Source organism: Heptranchias perlo, chromosome 4, assembly GCF_035084215.1.
Source record: "Heptranchias perlo isolate sHepPer1 chromosome 4, sHepPer1.hap1, whole genome shotgun sequence".
Lineage (NCBI taxonomy): Eukaryota > Metazoa > Chordata > Chondrichthyes > Hexanchiformes > Hexanchidae > Heptranchias > Heptranchias perlo.
This window is the reverse complement of record NC_090328.1, coordinates 124663311-124678217: the sequence shown is the minus strand read 5'-3', so window position 1 is coordinate 124678217 and position 14907 is coordinate 124663311. Positions and strand designations below refer to the sequence as shown.

Below are 14907 nucleotides of genomic sequence, written 5' to 3'. Positions count from 1 at the left end.
TATTGGTTTCAATTTATCGTCAAGTCAAAACTAACCTGTGCAGTGACGTAGGTCATGGGATGTGGGAGTGGAAGATCTTGGGCTAGAAATTCGACTGTGTAGTGCCCGTTGTTTCGGCACTACGCGGCCTCCTGAAGTTCCAAAATGACGTCCGGGATGCGCGCACACTTCTGGCGTGACGAGTGCCGGATGTCATCTTGGTAAAGGGGATTGCGCAGGCGCAGATAATTAACACCGGCAGCACGTAAAGTAAGGAGAATATGCGTTAGATCAGTGCGCAACGCTAATTTAAAGGCGTAGACACCATTTTGGCACTCAACGCTCCAGCCAACGCACTGTCTTAACCACGGACTGCTAAACATGTCCTAGATAGCCTGGAGGAGTCCCACACCCACCCCCAACCAGTGCTATTTAAAGGGACCATGCAGGATTTACAGGTTAGTTGCTGGATTATTGCTTCTGGCTGCTGATGCATTTGTACCTGTTTTTGGAGGTCTCCCATTCTTGAATACTAGGACTTTTGGATCATAGCGTAACATTTAGAGCCAGGACTTACAGGAGTGAAGTTAGGAAATGCTTCTACACGCAGAGGGTGGTAGAAGTTTGGAACGCTCTTCAGCAAACCGCAGTTGATGCTAGCTCAATTATTAATTTTAAGTCTGAGATTGATAGATGTTTGTTAACCAAGAGTATTAAAGGATATGGGGCTAAGGCGGGTATATGGAGTTAGGTCACAGATCAGCCATGATTCAATTGAATGGCGGAACAGGCTCGAGGGACTAAATATCGCTGCCACCTGCTGCATCCTGGTATGCACCGCCTTCTCCTGCAAGAAAGTGGGATATGTGTCGGTGAGTGTCCTACAGGATGTTTGCGTGATGTGCCTGTCATGGTTTAATAGCTGCCAGTGTGTTTGACCTATGACTCGTGGGATTGCGGCTGCAACAGCGGTAATGTGTGAGCGTGACAGAAAGCACCTGATTGGAAGAGTCGACTGCTGATTGAAAGAGTTTGTTGGTAGGTGGGTGATGGAGGGTGTCGTGTGTTTTTTTTATTCGTTCATGGGATGTGGGTGTCGCTGGCAAGGCCAGCATTTATTGCCCATCCCTAATTGCCCTTGAGAAGGTGGTGATGAGCCGCCTTCTTGAACCGCTGCAGTCCGTGTGGTGAAGGTTCTCCCACAGTGCTGTTAGGAAGGGAGTTCCAGGATTTTGACCCAGCGACAATGAAGGAACGGCGATATATTTCCAAGTCGGGATGGTGTGTGACTTGGAGGGGAACATGCAGGGGGTGTTGTTCCCATGTGCCTGCTGCCCTTGTCCTTCTAGGTGGTAGAGGTCACAGGTTTGGGAGGTGCTATCGAAGAAGCCTTGGCGAGTTACTGCAGTGCATCCTGTGGATGGTACACACTGCAGCCACAGTGCGCCAGTGGTGGAGGGAGTGAATGTTTAGGGTGATGGATGGGATGCCAATCAAACGGGCTGCTTTGTCCTGGATGGTGTCAAGCTTCTTGAGTGTTGTTGGAGCTGCACTCATCCAGGCAAGTGGAGAGTATTCCATTACACTCCTGACTTGTGCCTTGTAGATGGTGGAAAGGCTTTGGGGAGTCAGGAGGTGAGTCACTCCCGCAGAATACCCAGCCTCTGACCTGCTCTTGTAGCCACAGTATTTATGTGGCTGGTCCAGTTAAGTTTCTGGTCAATGGTGACCCCCAGGATGTTGATGGTAGGGGATTCGGCGACGGTAATGCCGTTGAATGTCAAGGGGAGGTGGTTAGAATCTCTCTTGTTGGAGATGGTCATTGCCTGGCACTTTTCTGGCACGAATGTTACTTGCCACTTATCAGCCCAAGGCACGGACTGCTTCATTATCTGAGGGGTTGCGAATGGAACTGAACACTGTGCAATCAGCGAACATCCCCATTCCTGACCTTATGATGGAGGGAAGGTCATTGATGAAGCAGCTGAAGATGGTTGGGCCTACGACAGTGGATACGGCTTGTGGTGCAATTGGTAGGAGGTGCGACTTGACAGTTGACCTCACTCACCTTGACCATTCTTGTCAAAGCATTGAACTTATTCCTGCACTGCAACCATGTTCGTGGTGCCATGTGCCTGGCATTGACTTCGTCCCCTACTGCCTCCGACTGCCTCTTGCGCATATGTCTGGAGGGCCTCTTACCCTCCTGCGGATATAGGATGCTCCTCTTTCTGTCCACCTCTTGCACCAAGGCCTCCAGTGCATTATCAGAGAACTTTGGTGCATGGTCTCTCGCAAGCCTGGCACAAACTCAGATTGGCAGATTGGTGAGGTCTGGCGTGCAGATTGAAGGATGTGGGATTTAGTGGCGCGCAACCTTTATTCAATGTTTCAACATAACTCAACAGTTTGTAAACATAGGGGCGGGACCTGCATCTACGTTTTACATGTTCGATGTCTGATCTCCATTCAGAGTGCTTGCGGACCTGTATCTTATTTTTTGCAAATAAGAGATGCAGGCTGCCTTTAGGAGGTGCAGGCTGCCTTCAAGAGGTGCAACCTGCCTTTAAGAGGTGCGAGCAATTCACCCGAGATTTGGGCCCCCCTGCTCATGAGAAGTGGAGAGAACAAAGAAAATGGAGAGACGAACGCAGCTAGAACTTCACGGTGTGCATCAATCAGGTAAATGAAGTTGCAGCACCAATGCAACGTGTTGGCTGCATCGGTACCACTGGGTGTGGGCTAATCGTGCGCTGCAATATCCATGCCCAGTTTTGAGGGTTCACCAATTTAACCCCCAATGTGTGGTACCACCTTATCCTCAAAACCACAACAATGTTTTTATGTGCATGCTCAGCACATGGTTTCTCTGAAACTTATCAAGCTAATGCATGACATTTGAAGAAAAAGACCCCACAAGCTAGGCAGCCCAACTTTCATTAAGATGCATCATCCAGTGGTCCAGCTCCACAGTCACAAAACTCATGACCTGGTTCATGACCTGTTGACTGCCAAGGACTCATTTACATGAGCAACTGATCTGTCCCTTTAGGCTGGCCCTACTGCTTCCAAGGTTCTTGAATTACCCATGATAATGTCAGTAGGTCCCCTTGCCTTAAAGTAGCAGCAGAAATTGCACCGGATTTGATTTAACAATTTTCTCCACTTACATTGTTTTATTATTTCTTCAATGTTAAATTGAGCCAGATAAAAATATTTTTGTTGAACAACTTCTTCAAACAACAAATATATTCTCATCAATCATGGGGACAGAAAATATCAAAGGCCTTCTGAAAGTCTATGTATGCCTCATCCAATGCATTCTCCTAGTCTACTCTTTTCATTACTTCTTCAAAGAATTTAACAAGGTTGGTTACATATGACTTCTTTTTAGTAATCCAGGCTGACTATTTTTTACTAAATTCTCCATCTTTGGATTCTTTGTTATCTGATATTGCAGCAAAGATTCTAATATCTTTCCTACCACTGATGCTCTGCTAACTGGTCTTTAGTTCTCTGGGCTAGTTCTACCTCCCCTTTTGAGGGTAGGAATTACATTTCCTGTTCGCCAGTCCTGTGGAACTAATCCTTTTTCTATTGAATTTTTATATATGGATACCAGTCCTTCTGCTATCTCCTCCCAAGTTTCTTTGAATAACCTTGGATACAATGCATCTGTGTCCAGGAGCTTGAACTTCTTAAGTTTGGATAGTTTGTCCAGTATCTCTTTGTGGTAGATCTTGACTTTTTGCGATAGAGTAAAAATGGATGATAGCGAGTCAGTAGCCTCTTTTACGTTTCTCCCGATTTTTATTTCCATTGACTTCTGTCTTAACTGTTGTAATATCCATCTTGACTTCTTCTACTGTTGTGATTTCCTCTGTGTTAGCCTCTTCAGTGTAAACTGAGGCAAAGTGCCCAGTCAGTATCCCTGCCATTTTAGTATCAACTCCTCTTGCTTGTCCCTTCATGGCCCAATCCCTATCTTAATGCTCCTTTTGTTATTTATGCATCTATAGAAAACTTGACTATTCCTTTTTTCTTTGATATTTTCATTTCATATTTCCTCTTTGCTTTCCTCATTGTCTTTCTTACCTTTTTCTTAAGATCATCATATTCCATTTTGTCATATTCTCCTTTATTGTTTATGCACTTTGCCAGTGCCTTTTTCTTTAGATTGAATTTAATTCCTACGGGGCTATGGGGATAGGGCGGGGGAGTGGGACTAGCTGGACTGCTCTTGCATAGAGCCGGCGCGGAATCGATGGGCCGAATGGCCTCCTTCCATGCTGTAACCTTTCTATGATTCTATTCTATGATTCCCACCTCTTTATTTGTCCAAGGCATCTCATTATTCCCTAGATTGTTCTTACTTTTAGTGGAATATATTTCTCTTGACTTCTTCTACCGTCCTTTACATATTACCCACTATTTTTCTGCCTCTTGGCCTGTCAATTTTTTTCTCCAGCTTATCTTCCTTAACTCCATCCTCATTCCCTCATAGTTGGCTTTTCCCAATCTATTGCTTTGGTCTTTGTACTATCTATATCTCTCTCAATCATTTTCTTAAACCTTATATTATATTGTGATCACTACTCCCTAGATGTTCTCCCACTCTTACTTCTCTTGTCTGCTCTGGTTCATTTCCCTTTACTAGGTCTAGCTATGCTTCCTCCCTTGTTGGGCTTCTTACATATTCGATCAGAAAACAATCTTTACAGACACTGTAAAAATTCCAACCCCTTTTCCCCTTTCACTCCCTTTCCCTGCCAGTTTACTTGGGGGTAGTGGAAATTCATCATGATTACGATCCTGTGCTTTTTTTTTACTAATTTCATATATTTGCATTCATATTTCTGCCTCCACTTCCTTTGCACTATTTGGTGGTCCGTAGTATTACCCCTAATAGTGTGACCGATCCCTTCCTGTCCTTTATCTCAATCCATGTGGATTCTGTTTATATCTCTGTCAATTATGTCCTTTCTTGCTATTTCCATTATGTTATTTGTGATTAACACAGCTACCCCACCGTCTCATCTTCCTTCCCTAAGTTTTCGAAATACATTATAGGCTGCAATATTTAACTGCCAATCCTGTCCTGTCTGCAGCCATATTTTCATTATCCCTATTATACCTATTTCTTAATTTATAATTATTGGCTCCAATTCTCTCATATTGTTGCTGATGCTTTGTACATTGTTATATGAGCAATTTAATATGCTCTTATTTTTAATTAATATGCTCTTATTTTTAATTACTCCTGGTTCATTTTTATCAGGTACTTTATTATTGCTTCCTATACCATTTCTGTTTCCTGAGTATATATCTTCTTCTTATCTCTGTTTGCACTCTGACCTTTGCTCTGGCCCCTTCTTTTTCTTATCTTTAGGTTGCAAACTCTCCCCCCATTTACTAGCTGGAAGTCCTTTCAACAGTCTTATTTATCCTTTTCGCTAGGACCCTGGTCCCAGCCCAGTTCAGGTGCCTGCTTAACTCAGCAGGTGGCAAGGACACCTGCCCAAAGTGGGCGAGATCCTTTTATAGATATGCATGTCAAGAGGTGGGCTGCCTTTGGGCCAAGTGATGTTTTGCCATTAAAATTTAGAAAAGCAAATCCTCTAATTTTTTCATTTCAACCTGCAGTAATAGTTAACACTTACCTTAACAATGATTTTGATAATATAATGATAGCATACTTACTGAATTAAGAGTTACTTGGCATCTTCATTATCTTCAATCTGAATCTCCGAGGAATATTTGAGAAACTGTGAGAAACTCAGGGTACGTGTGGTATCTTTGAACACATGACTAAGATTGTTACCTCCAAAATCACTGACAACTTTCAAGGCCCATTCAGATCTTGTCAAATATTCCTCGGAGATTCAGATTGAAGATAATGAAGATGCCAAGTAACTCTTAATTCAGTGAGTATGCTATTGTTATATTATCAAAATCATTGTTAAAACTTGGAAATCTGAGACAATCACAAAATAATGATGGGTTTCCACTCCTGTCATGACAATTTTGTTCTGAAGGATGAAAGGGAAGATGTCAGGATAGTGACCCTTGAATTCTTGGCAGCATTGTTGTCTGTGACGCGTCTTCCTGCAGCTGTGTTCCAGTGGTGCTCTAGCTAACAGTGGGGAAGATTTCCTTTGATCCCTATTTGGAAAACATTTGTAAAGGCATTCATTGCAACTTGTGCTTACCATCAACAGACATTGAAAAGAAGAAACTTTTTCCCATTACGTGCTACTGCAACTGTAGCAGAAATCTCTCTTCATCCTCAACTAGTCCCTTCATAATCTGCCACAGACCTTTAGGATTTATTATCAGTCACCATGTTTGTGGCTCTGCGCGCAACAATTAGAATTGTTTCTTACACTTCATTACCCTCTAATTACAGAATTTACCAACTGTGTGAATATAAACAAGGCTTTTGATTAAAGCCTTAAATGGTGCAAAGACCCATCATGCATTTTCGTAGATTTTCAATGTGCTAATTCCACTGTGACAACTTGAGCTGTTGTATTCTACAGCAGTGGATTCAATTTCTTTCCTTGTAGGAATATATCTACATCTTTGCCTCTGATAACACCCTGGGATCTTAATCTGGTGTTGAATAGGTTAATCGTTACTTTTTATGAGTAAACACATCTGAATTATTAAAGCATACCTCCTGGAGGGTTTTATTCTCGGTAACCACGACTTCTATCAGGAGAATTAGGGGAAGGCTTTAGCAGTTAAAACCATTTATATTATTTTTTATCCAGGGAGTGTTACTAATACCCTATTCTTTTTATAAGGTCATTTCAAAGACTATCTTCGAAGATCATTTTGGAAGATTTATCTTCTGATTCCCATAGAGGTGACCCTGTGAGAATTATTTGGGCAGACTATGTCAACGTAACAAATGCTACCTTATGTGCTAAACTAGATGCTTATTAGTAAATATCTTCTTTCTGATTTTTTTTGTTCTTGCACACCAGCATGATTGTTTTTAAAATGGTTCTACAGATAACACATGGTCTATGTGATCTCCTGAACTGGTTTCCATCACCTATGGGGACCGGAGAGGAATTTTCCAGAGTATTTATATCTTTATTGGCCCTTGGTTATTCTCCAGTCTTCTTGCCTCTCCCAGGAGATTACATGGTTGCTGTGGGAGGTGGGGGGGGGGGGGTTGGGGGGGGGTGGGTAGGAAGTGTCTAGTCATGATGCTTCGGCCATCATGAGGGTGGGCCAGGCTCGATGGACCAGCTGGTCTTTTCCTCCCCATCATTTTCATATCTTCATAAAATCACCACTGATGTGATATCAACCTGCATGTATCCATTTCTTTTATTTTTGGTCATTGTTGGGAACACCTAATTAAAAACTTAATTTAACCCCCACGCTCTCCAAAAATGAAACCAAATCCAATAATAAAAAAGAATTATCCATTTTTAGGAATGACTATTTTTATTTCCAATAAATCTTTATGGAATCAGGAAGATGCTCAACAGACCAGAGACCCAAAAGACATACTGCAAACCACGTCATGCAAAGTCACCCAGTATAAAAGAGCGGAAAGGACTCCTTGTACGCTAAGGGTAAGAGGTGCTATGGCAGAAAGCAGAGTGGTTATGGTGGACTGACAAATCCCATATTCCAAAAGAAGACTAAAACCACGAAGAAGATTGTGCTGTGGCTGGAGTGCGTGGACACCAACTTTAGGTCCAAAAGAACGCTTGCCATCAAGAGATGCAACCTCTTTGAGCTGGGAGGAGACCAGAATGGAAAGGGCAAGGTCATCCTGTTCTAAGCTGCGTTCTTATTGCTGTTTTGGAATACAGAGTCATAATAAAAATGATTAAAATGTTAAAACAACCTATGCTCAAGTACAAACAGAACTCTGCAACTTTGAGCATCTGGTACAATGTTATATCCTTTTTTTGTTTGATTGGCGTTTTTTGAGAAGATGAATTAGCATCTTAGTCACATTCAAAAAAATATCAAAATTAAGAAAACATGAACGTCTCAAAGAGGCAGTCACATACTCCTTGGAAAATAAGAGTCTAAATGGGGTAGAAGAGCAAAGGGATTGTGGGGTGCAGATTCACAAGTCATTAAAAGTAGCGAGGCAGGTTAATAAGGCCATAAAAAATGCAAACAAAGCACTTGGGTTCATTTGTATAAGAATAGAATTGAAAAGCAGGGAAGTTATGTTAAACTTATACAGAACCTTGGTTAAACCACAATTAGAATACAGTGCATAGTCCTAGTCTCCATATTACAAAAAGAATATAGAGGCACTGGAGAAGGTGCAAATAAGATTTACAAGGGTGATACCAGAGCTGAGAGGTTATAACAATCTGGAAAGACTGAACAGGCTGGGGCTTTTTTCTCTAGAAAAGAGAAGGCTGAGGGGTGATGTAATCGAGGTCTTTAAAATTATGAAGGGGTTTGATAGTGTAGTTGTAGAGAAGATGTTTCCACTTGTCGGGGCGTTCAAAACTAGGGGCCATAAATATAAGATAGTCACCAATAAATCTATTAAGGATTGCAGGTGAAACTTCTTTACCTAGAGAGTGGTTAGAATGTGGAACTTGCTACCACATGGAATAGTTGAGGCAAACAGCAAAGATGAATTTAAGGGGAAGCTAAATAAGTACATGAAGAAGAAAAGAATAGAAGGTTATGCTGATAGAGTTAGATGAAGTCGGATGGGAGGAGGCTAGTGTGGAGCATAAACACCGGCACAGACTAGTTGGGCCGAAGGGCCTGTTTCTGTACTGTAAATTCTCTGTAATTATTTTAATTTGGCAACCTCAATCACTGCCTCATTGATAAATAGCATGAGCAGCCCATTGTTTTATTGTTGCATATTTAATTTAAAGCTTTTTGCCCATTTGACCTTCAACCAGACCCGAGGACAATCAATTGAATGTGGTGACAATCGCTGCCCATTAGCAATTTTTTTAAAACTCCAGCGTAGCAAAGGGAACATGGGGCTTGATAGTTTCTCAACAGCCAAGAGCCCCATAAGTTGGCATTTGTAGAAAATTTGAGTCTAGAAAGCAAACTCTTCCCAAAATAACAGAATACATTAGAAATGAAAGCAGCTTCAGTGCAAGGAATAAATCTTCAGTTCAAGAGCATGGTTACTCTCGTAAGAGATCTGACAATACACAACCAGGGTACAGATTTGATCAAACAGTGAAGTTTCAAATGGGAATAATGAATGTTGTACTTAATGTTAATCTATCTTTATATTAACCAATATATTTATGAGCCAACTTTAAGATAGAGAAAACATACCCAGCTTTAGAAAATTACTTTCTGCACTTCTGAAATCGTTTGCTTGACTAGATTTTCTTATGAATTGCATCCCTGGGGCTATACTATTTTAAATTACAGTCATTTCTAATCCACAGTATAACAGTACAGTGCACCAGATCTGACATAATATGGTTTCCAATAAGTGAAAGAAGCTGCATGTTGATACTAAAGAGTAAAGAAATATCTATTTAATGGTGTTATTCGTCAACTGCTAAAAATATGCTGGTATGAATTTCTGTTATAAAATATGTAAAAAGCGTTTGGCACTCCTGAATATTTTATCAGTTATGACACAAGACAAGAGCTTTATTTTTAAAGGGAATGCCAAGCTCTATGAGAGAAGTAAAGATTATTGTGCAAGAGGCAGCAAAATATCCCAAATATTCCAATTGTAATAAAGACCTGATAGCACATCAGTGGTTGTTTGTCCTCATCAGTTTTATCCCTCTGAGCTCCCTCAGAGCAATCATGCGTGGGAACCTTGACTAATTTTCCCCTTCCGAATTTGAAAAAAAGAAAGGCTTGCATTTATGTAGCACCTTTCATGACCTCAGCGCATCCCAAAGCACTTTACAGCCAATGAAGTACTGTTACTGTCGTAATATAGGAAACACAGCAGCCTATTTCCACACAGCATGGTGTCACAAACAGCAATGTGATGATGACCAGATAATCTGCATTTGGTAACGTTGTTTGAGGGATAAATATTGGCCAGGACACTGGGGAGAACTCCTCTGCTCTTCTTCAAAATGGTGCTGTGGGATTATGTATGTCCACCTAAGGTTTAACGTCTCATCTGAAAGACGGCATCTCCGACAGTGCAGCACTCTCTCAATGCTGCACCGGGAGTGTCAGCCTAGATTTTGTGCTCAAGTCTCTGGATCATGACTTGAACTCACACCGTAGTGACCTTACCACTGCCCCAGCTGAGATCAATTAGCTCAGTACAGACCAGAGCAATGAACTCAGATCTTTTTGGTCAGTATGTCCCAGCTACTCACTGGGCAAAGCCGTTGAATCACTGGAGAAATTCGTACATCCATTGGGTAAATCCATTTTGAGAGACCTAGATTCCATAGGGCATCTGTGTTCAACAACCTTCACCTGCCCCTCATACGTGTACAGCCAATAACGCAGGGCGCCATAAAATTGAAAAGAGCAAGAGGGAGGATAAATTAAATCAAGGAGGAGATAGAAGATGCCAATTAGGGGTTTTAAAAGAATGGAGATTGTACCAGGAGTGGAAGACTGAGGGAGGCAAGGACTTTTGTGGTCCAGAGAACTAATTGGCCCAAATACTTCGATCGCGCTCGAAAACAGGAGTGCTGTGAACGGGGCGTGTGGTGCACATGCCTGTTTATGTGGTCCCAGGGTCCACATGAAATTGTTGCTGGGACCTCATTATAATGATCCAGGTGTGAAGCCAACGCTACCCATGCTATTCATTGGATGCACATCTGTTTGGGGGAAGGGAAAGGGGGGGAAATCGAGCTTCACTGATGCCACTTAAAGTCAGCCAGCAACAATTAAGAAATAAAAAACATCTTATAGGGGAGGTGCAACCTGACTGCAGGGCATCAGGGAAATTTGAAAATGGCTGGAAGAAGTCCAGATAAGGCATTGGGTTTGCTGTGATGGAGGCCACGGTCCAAGCAGTCGACAGGAGGAGCGATATCCTGCTCCCCACAAGTGGCAAAAAACCCTCCAGACAACACCTCCGCCACCAATGGGAAGACGTCGCTGAGGAGATCAATGCCACGTTCATAGCTTCCAGGACATGGCTGCAATGCCGAAAGAAGTTCATGACCTTACCAATGTTGGCAAGGTAAGAATACTTCTCTCCTACTCTCTACTCACACCTCCACTGCCTCCAGCCTCACTACTCACAGTACTCCCCTCCCCCACTTCCCTTCACACACTTACAATCACTGCATCATACTTCACTCCACTTTCTTACACCTCATACTCACATACTCAACACTATTACAACCTACACTTACCCACACCGCACATTTTAAACTCTGCATACCAGCTATTCGATCATGACAGGCATTTTCTCTGAACAACTCAAAAGGATGTCACTAACACACTCCTTTCTTGCAGGAGAAGATCGAGCACAACTAATGCCAGGAGGCTGTCACTAGAGGAGACCAAGCTCGCCCGCACACCCTCTCCTCTGTGAAAGTAAACATGCTGGCCATCACGGGGAGGGGGAGAGTCATGGCCGTGGTGAGTGGCAATGCTGAAGGAGATGTCGCATAGAGGTTTCTTCACACCTTCATCCTCTTCTTCTCTTCCTACTTCTAGCTCATCTTACACACTCTGCATGGCAAACTGCAGCTACTTTCACCGGCCACTTTTTTTCTGTGCTTTCCCTTGACACTAAAAGCTAACCCTTGCCCCTCTCTTTTATTTCGGGTGCTGAAAATGTGGAGGTGCCTCTGCCCCTTCAGGAAGAGGAGGCCAGCCTTCCTTAAGATGCACCATCACTCAATTCGACCCTAGCAAGCATTATCTCAGAGACTGGCACTATGTATACTTTACAGCCTAGGCTCAAGGAGAGGGGTCTTCATGTGGTGAATCAGCTGTCACAAGAGTGCAAGAAGATTGGAAACCACAGGTGCCAGCTTTCCGGAGGGCGAGATCACGTATAAACCCTGCAGAGGACTCAGATACTGACTTCGAGGGCCCAGGCTACTGACGGAGGCTGATGGGCATACCCCAGGAAATGCCAGGTGTACTGGACAGCCTGCCAGTAAGTTTGTGCACAATGGCTCAGAGCATGGAGCAGTCCAGCTCCAACTTGTGCCAGGTCTTCGTCGACGTCAGCTGCTGTAGCCTGGAAGGAGCCTGTTGCATAAAAGTTAAGGGCCACAGTGACTTTGACAGCCACAGGCAGTGCTGTCCATGGCCTGGTTCAAGGCTTGAGTTGTGGCTGCAGCAGGTGACATAGCTCGGTGACCGCCTTTCTTGTGAGGCAAAGGCACCCACTCCTCAGTGAAATGGGAGAAGTGCTGCTCGAAGACCCGCTGTGGGTATGGCCTCCTGCGCAGTGCCCTCCTCCTCCATCTTGTCCCAGCTGTTGCACCTCATCATCCAGCTGCAAAGGCAATCCTACCAGACCATCCACGACAGGCGTAAAAGTATTTGGAAAGCAGCCAAAAAACAGCACAGGACCAGCAAAAACATCTTCTCAGAAGTCAGTTGTAAAACAGGCAAAAAAACGCACAAAAAGTTAACCAGCAGCCTAAAAAGTCGAACCAGCAACTAACCTATAAATAGCACTGATATAGTGCCTGTTACCACCATGAGTTTCTGATTGATTCTATCATGTGGTGAGTCGGGGTGCTGGGACAGCCCAATTTCACAAGAGTCCTACAAGAAATGTAGGACCCTTATTTAAATATTTAATTACCGATCTGAATACTTCCGGCGCATGCACTGGACGCCTTTGGAGGAGGCCGATCCAATATGGCAGGCGGCGCACTTCTGGCGCGGTTTGGGCACACGCATGCCACCCACCATATTGGATGCTCAGGCGCCTGTTTTATGCCTGTGAAACGGGCATGGTGCCAACTAATTTCTAGGCCAATGAATTGGATAGTAAAGAGCGTGATGAATCTTGATTTCGAAACAGCGAGGATTCAGGGAGGAAGAAAAGCATGTCTGCTGGTATATTTAGAGCTTGGAAGGAACAAGAGGAGGAAGCTCAGAGGATAATGACAATAGTAGTTCAATAAATAGAGAGTTACAACAAAGGTTACGGCAGAGAGATAAGATGAACGCTGCAGGTGAGAGAGGGATCCTCTATCAAATAAGCTTTTTCTTAAAGGCTGTCTATTAGAGCAAGAGAGATGTTAGAGGAGCCTCTCTAGGTATGTGAGTGTAATCAGGACAGACACAAGTTTTATAGAATGCTAACTGTTGTTGAGGGGAACGGCAGTGTCTGACATGAAAGAAGAAAGCTATATTCTTGGAGATAGCTTTAGCAATAGAGGAGATGTGAGAGCTCCATTTGAGGTCAGAGGTCATAGTGAGGCCAAGAATATCAATAGATGAAGAAGGAGTAAAGTTGGAGACATCAAGAGGAAGAAGTGTTGGCTGCTGGCTGGCGTTGCAAAAGACATCAAGGAAAGACGCGTTTGAAAAATTTCAAAGAAACAACCAGTGCACTGTGAGAGGAGTTGAGGCTGTGAAAAATGTGTGAGTGCGATGTGAAGTTGATGAATGTGAAGAGGAATCATCACCAAAAGAATGGACAGGGACGGATGGTGAGTGGAGGAGATCACTGCTGTGATTAAATGACAGGAGGAGAGAGAATGAATGGGGTGACAGAGAACATGGTCCCGAGGGCTAGTGTGAAATAATGAGCTTCTTAAGGTTCCATCGCACTTCACCATTCAGCTCTCTCCACCTACCCCAGACCTGATGAAATCATGAAACCAGTAGTTTTAAGAAAAAGGATCACCTCTAGTAAATGTTGTGAGCTGCTTCTTTCTAGAAGGGAACAGCTATCAGTTTGAAAATCCTCTACTCCCTTACTTGTGTTGTCCCAAACTGCCTTGCGAGCAATGCCATGGGAGATATACTAGTCATGTAAGATAATGTTTTTAAAAAGTGCTGGAAAACACTCAGCAGGTCAGGCAGCATCTGTGGAGAGAGAAACAGAGTCAACGTTTCAGGGCAATGACCTTTCATCAGAACTCACAAAGTTCTAGTTACGCAGCTCTCTGTTCAAACACTTCCACTGGGAATTCCCTCGGGGTTCCTCCCACTCCACCTCCATAACTTTGGCGGAAGTTCAGTGGAAATTTGACAGAAGTCCGGCAGAATCCCCTTTACACACCCACTTGATGGCAAGGGAGCAGGAACAGCCTCAAGGATAATTCCCAGCTTTTCTATTTTAGCCCATGATGGTTCCTAAATTTAATTTTGATCTCATTTTTTGAGGCTGAAAAGTCAGCATGAATTTCAGATCCAGCCATTGAGACAAATACCCACGTAACTGAGACAGCACAAATCTATTCCACATTCTTACTGGGCATCTATATTGCGTAACAAAGGTTCTTGCCTTACTTCAACTCACTTTGTACATTTTTTCCTTTCCACTCTGACTCAAATTTATAGTAATTTCACGGCCCTTTTGTACTGTAAGTATGTTGAAAGCAGTTAGATAGATTTTAACGATACCATTTTTGAAATCACATTACATTTTCCTTTTGCGAGGCCTTTGTTCAGTAAAATAATACTATAAGATAACAAGAAATAAATCATCTTATATTTACCCTGGATGTCAATCAAACACTTTAGAGGAATCTACAATTAGAGAGCATGAACCAAGATATGAGATGAGCTAACAACTGTTAAGCAAATGATAGATTTTAGCTTTAAAAAGAGAGGAAAAATGCTTTGAATACTTGAACAGAGCAATTCCCATTACACATTAATGTCATAGCTTTCAGCATGGCCCTTGCCATCAACATCAATTACTGTCATAAGCATGATGAATTATAAAGGCCTTGCTTGGTCTCTTTCCGTTACCATATGTCTTAAGGGTCATTTTCTGCTTAATTGACTTCCAGAATGCAGGAAACACAGAAAGACAAC

The 14907-nt window shown here is 42.9% G+C and overlaps 1 pseudogene; it reads left to right on the top strand.

Annotated features, from left to right (window-relative positions):
- Window positions 1–7473: 7473 nt before the first annotated feature.
- Window positions 7474–7783, top strand: LOC137320597 (large ribosomal subunit protein eL42-like; annotated as a pseudogene).
- Window positions 7784–14907: the final 7124 nt, after the last annotated feature.